A 5692-nucleotide genomic window follows, 5' to 3' on the forward strand; every position below is an offset into this window, starting at 1 on the left:
CCATGTGGGACTCGTTTGGGCCTTGACTTCAGGCCACACATTCACTAAGTCCCTGTCCCTATAAAGCAAACGAGTTTCAGTTAATGTTTGTGCATCTGCCCATTCCCATTTGTGTACCTCAGTTTCCCCTCAATCAACACCCCTTGTTTGGTTTATAGAGGTCTGCTTCCCTTTGCATTATTCCATCATAGGGAGGGAAGGGAGGTTACATAATGGAGGGTGGCTGCCAACCAGATGACAGATGCTGGTGTGGCAGTAGAGGACTGTGAGCTCAGATATTGTTAGGGGGCTCCCTGCTGCCCTTCCATTTTTATTTCTTGTACCTAACACAACTCCTAGTGTGACAGGCTCTGCGATGAAATAGACAGAACCATCGAAGGTAGAAGGAGCCGTGTCCATTTCAGACCCACCCGTCGCCTCTCAGCCCTGAGCAAGGCCAGTAAGAGGAGCCGTCCCCAACCCAGCGCCCTGGGCTGCTTTGAGCTCACTGTGCGAGTTACCACAAAAGGAAAGAGCGTCTCGCGGGGGAAGTTGCAGAGCTGTGGGGCGGGTCATTTCTCTGCAGCCCCTCGGCACCATCAGTGATTGGCCACTCAGCAAACTCTGCCGGCCAGTCCGCTCCGGCTCTGTTCAGTCAGGACACCCGTTATACGGACTGACGGCCGCCCGTTCTGCCTGCCCCTCGCTGTCAGGATGGACAGGGCTCGACGGCCTTCCCTTCTCTTGCTTCTGCTGGTTTTACAGCCCGTAGGTGAGTGATCTGTCTGAATTCCAGGGCAGGAAACCACCAGTGACAAACAGCGTACCCTGCAAACCCTGCACTTGGGTCCCCATCATCCCCTCCAGCAGCTGGGGGATAGACCAGTGGGAAGCTGCCCAGACCCTGAAGAGCCCAGGGTGGCCGGAAGACGGGTAGGCAGGCCCTGAAGAGTCCCTGGGTTTGGGACGTGCATCCCCCATAAGCATGGGTCAGAGAGATGACACTGAGAGGGAAAAAGATTGGGGGGGGGATTGAGATAATGAAAGGAGAAGCACAGAGTGATGGGGGGCTCTGGGGCAGGGAGACAGGAGGACTTGGGGGAGGGAAAAGGAGGGGTTGGGGCACAGCGTTGGGGGGAGGACAGAGGAGGACTTGTGAAGTGGTCCCTAGGGGTAGCGGGGCGGTGGGCAGTGGCAGGGTTATTACTGCTCTCCTGGTGGCTGCAGGTGGCTGCTCAGGAGGGTCCGTACGGATTAGTGCTTCCCGATGCCTGCTCCCCACCCCCTGCACAGGGACTGCCAGACAGCCACACTGGGAGCGTGACCTGCACCCAGAGCCGCAGCAGGGCCACCAAACTACACAGGCCACTGGAGAGGGACAGAGAGAGAGAGCCCAGCTCAGGAGGGGAGAGAGGAGGGAGTGGAAGCTGAATGGCTGATGCGACTCACTGGAGCTGAGATGACCCGGCCTGATTCTCTGAGTCGATACCAGCGACGGCTGAGATGTTCCAAGCCCGCTGGGGAACGGAGCCCCGGAAAGGGCTGATCCTCCATTGCCCTGGGGGTGAAATGTCCCCGGTTCACAATGGCGGCATTTCACACTCACTTTGCACTGGGGGAAACGGCCCTGCAAGGTGCAGAGCGATGGAGAATCAGGCCCAGGATCTTCTCAGCCTCTGTTTAGTTTCGCTTCTGCCTGTGCGCGCCCTGGCCCCCGGCGTTATCACAGGTGGGGATGTTGAAAAACTCAGAAATACTGTTCCAGCGACTGCCAGCAGCTACCAGCCCTAGGAAGGGCCCAGGCTCCCCTCTCCTGCCGACCTAAGGGCTACGGAGAGGTTGGGGCAGGACCCTGAGATGCCAGTCGCGTTTCTCAGCCCTTTGAGGTTCCCATCACAGCAGGGACCCGGCTGCTAAAACGCCTGGCAGATCATTTGCTACGTGGAGACACTGACTGCAGCCATTCCCCCTGCTATAGTGTTGGCAGCAAGACCCACCGCTCCCCAGGACCCTGAGGCAGAGACAGAGAGAGAGAGAGGTGAGCTTGGAGACAGTCAGACACAATCAGCCATTCAAGGGGCTGTCATACAATCGTCAGCCGCCCTTGAGTCTATGCCGAAAAACTCCTTTAAAAGTTTGTAACCTGCTCTGACACAGTGCGGGTCTTTGTCCCCATCTAGGGGCGGCTCCACATAAAAGTGTAACAGGTTTCAGAGTGGGAGCCGTGTTAGGCTGTCTCAGCAAAGGGAACGTGGCGTCCTTGTGGCACCTTAGACACGAACACATTTATTTGGGCATAAGCTTTCGTGGGCTTCAGCCCACTTCATCTGATGCATAGTGGGTTTTAGCCCACGATGGGTTTTAGCCACGAAAGCTTCTGCCCAAATCAATTGGTGAGTCTCTAAGGTGCCACAAGTCCTCCTGTTCTTTTTATAAAAGCGTAAGAGTCCCCTGCTGCTCCCAGGTCTCTCTCCCCCGGGCTTTGATGTGTTCAAAAGTCTGATCTGGAGCCAGAGGCCTGCGTGGGGTCCGAGGCGCTGCTGCGTTATCAATAATAATTCCAGAAGTTTATTAAATGCACCTAGAGCTGATAAAAAAAAGTTTGCAGAAATATCAGCAAATTTGAAAACTTTGTTATTCCATTTTTTTTTCTACCACAATTATTTTTTTTTCTGAATGTGCCATGGAGTTCATTTAAATGGGTTTAAAAATAATTTTACTTAGTATTTTCCATATAAAAATTTCCACACATTTTAATTTTTTCAATTATTCTATTTTGTAAAATATTCAATTTTTTTAAAGGCCAAGGTTCGTGCTAGAACTGGTTTGTCATTATGGGAAAATATCTAAAATAATGATATTATATATATATACACAGTGCGGGTCTTTGTCCCAATCTAGTGGCAGCTCCACATAAAAGCATAACAGGTTTCAGAGTGGCAGCCATCTTAGTCCGTATCAGCAAAAAGAACAGGAGTCCTTGTGGCACCTTAGAGACTAACAAATTTATTAGAGCATAAGCTTTTTGGCAGGTATAGTCAGAAAGCATATTGTCATCAATTAACTTTTCCGGATAGGGAAGAGGCACAACTTTTAAACATGTGATTGTATTGCACTACAGATTGCTGAAACACTTGTGCAATAACTACGTGTATTCACAGTTTTTAAAAAAAACATTGCTGGAAGTTTTCAAACATCAACCCTTATTCATATATATATATATATATATATTCTTGTCCCCATTGAATAAATATTCTAATTAAAAAGAAAATTGAAAGAAAACAATCAGAAACTGAATATTGATAAGAATAATTTCAGATCAGCCAAGAGTAAATTAGACCTGGAGTGGCTGAAGCATGAAGGGGCATGCTGATGTTTAGCACATTTGGCATTAAATACCTTGCAACTGCAACTACAAAAGTGCCATGCGAATACCTGTATGAGGTGAATTGAAAAGTACTGTTTCTTTTGTTTATCATTTTTATAGTGAAAATATTTGTAATCAAAAGTACTAATATAAAGTGAGCACTGTACACTTTGTATTCTGTGTCGTAATAGAAATCAATAGATTTGAAAATGTAGAAAAACATCCAAAAATATTTAATGAAGTTCAATTGGTATTCTATTGTTTAACAGTGCGATTCATCGCTATTCATTGTTTTAATCACAATTAATGTTTTGAGTTAATTGCGTGAGTTAACTGCGACTAATCGACAGCCCTAAGTAAAACCACTTTTGGTTGGATGAAAATTATGTTTCCTCTGGGAATCCTAACCAGGAATTTTCTGCACCTGATTCTCAGTTACGCTAAGGCCCCACCCTGTGAAAGGACCTCAGAGTGCCTGTAAATTACAGTCACACCCAGCACAGATTAGAATTAAGGGCCATTAGATCGAAGTTTAACTACACAGCTGCAGCTGGCCTAGCGAGTACCTGAGGGGAGCACTGGGCTGGCACCCAGGAGACGGGGTTCTCTTCTTGGCTGCTCCACTGGATTTCTGGGTGACCGCGGGCAGGCCATTACACCGCTCTGTGCCTCAATTTCCCCATCTGCAAGATAGCAATCAGGCTGTTTTACCTCCTGTGTGAATAGTTTTGAGAGCTAGAGGTGAAAAGTCCTGTATTTTAATTCAAACTGTTACAGATCAAAGAGACCTACATGGTATTTAAATACGGCTGTCCCTGCTCACCGTTAGAGAGGGTTGCTCTAAGTCAGGTTTGTGGGAGGCTCATAGCGCCTGTTCCATACCTCTGCTGTGGATAAACAGAGCCCTCCTTCTCCCAGGGCTGTCTACCCAGTGCCTCTGAGCAGCTTCAAATTCACCTGAAACCAGGCTAAGAATGGTCTTGTTTTAGCCCATGTTTCGCTGACAAACTCGGGACTCAGTTAACCCTTCACTCACCTGCTTTTTGTTTTTTGTATTTTTGAACCCCCAGGTTGCAAAGAAATGGAAGTGGCTGCAATTGCAGGGGAATCCGTCCAGTTACAGCCAGTGAAATTGCCGGAGCCTTGGACAGGAATCACCTGGAAGGTCACACTAGGCTCAGCAGAGACGTATGCGATTGTAACATTTAATAAAGGGGAACCCCCTGACCTTGGGTCATCCCCACATTTTATCAACAGAGTCACTTTCCATCCTGAGAATCTCTCACTGCAGATTGATGCAGTAAAGAAGTCAGACAGTGGCCTCTATACCTTGATAATTGACACTGGAGGAAGCCGTATCAACATCACAAAGTTCCGTGTCTCTGTGTTCGGTGAGTAGCAAAGATCACGTTTTCCCTAGTGCGTGTCACTGTCGGCAGCCGCCTTCCTCAGCATCTCTCACCAGGGTCTCTCCTTTCAGAGCGAGTCCGGCAGCCAAACCTCACGGTGCTCTCTGCCCGCCAGGAGCTCAGCCAGTGCAATATTACCCTGTCCTGCTCCGTGCCTGGCGCTGACAGAGTCACCTACGGCTGGTCCCGAGGCACGTCCCGGATCCCGTCTGACTGGCAAGTCCCTTGGGCCCAGATCCTCAAAGCTATTTAGAACCCTAACTCCCACTGGATGTGGGGAATCTAAATACCTTTGAGGGTCTGGGCCTTAATCTCTCAGTGCCTCAGTGCCCTACCTGTAAAATGGAGAGAGTGGGGGTTATTTTTGCATGGCCATGGGGTCTGGGAGCCCCATTCTGGATCAAGAGCCCCCGGTGCTAGGTGCTGTACAGACCCAGGACAAGTGACACCGTCCTGGGGGTGCTGGGAGGATGGAGACATTGAAGACAGTGAGGTGCGGATACTACAGAGACGGGGGCCAGAGAACTCTGGCTAGGGCTGCAGTTTTCTCGCGGCAGGGTATCGACACATCACCGCGCAGTCAGGGTCAGTTTAGTACAAATCACGGGTTTGGAGGAAATGGTGAGTAAAGTCTCCCCACCCCAAATTCAGAGAGGGTCCCCCAAAATCAGAGACCCGGCATCTTTGTCCTTCCCTTCCTCCTTTGCAGCTACCTCCTCCTCACCCCACCGAGGGGCCCAGACCCCCCTGCAGCAGCACCCTCTGGCCGGGGGGATGGGAGAGTGAGCCTGCCCCACATGCACCCCACAGAGGCAGCTTCTGTCCCACAGGGCTGGGCCGAGCTTCCTCTTCTGGGCGGCGACACCACTGGCTCAGATTGGCCGCCCTCTGTCATGACTGTGCCAAACCTTAGCTGTACTGCGAGCCCGGGCACCAG

The sequence above is a fragment of the Malaclemys terrapin genome, chromosome 21, assembly GCF_027887155.1.
Source record: "Malaclemys terrapin pileata isolate rMalTer1 chromosome 21, rMalTer1.hap1, whole genome shotgun sequence".
In the NCBI taxonomy this organism is placed as follows: domain Eukaryota; kingdom Metazoa; phylum Chordata; order Testudines; family Emydidae; genus Malaclemys; species Malaclemys terrapin.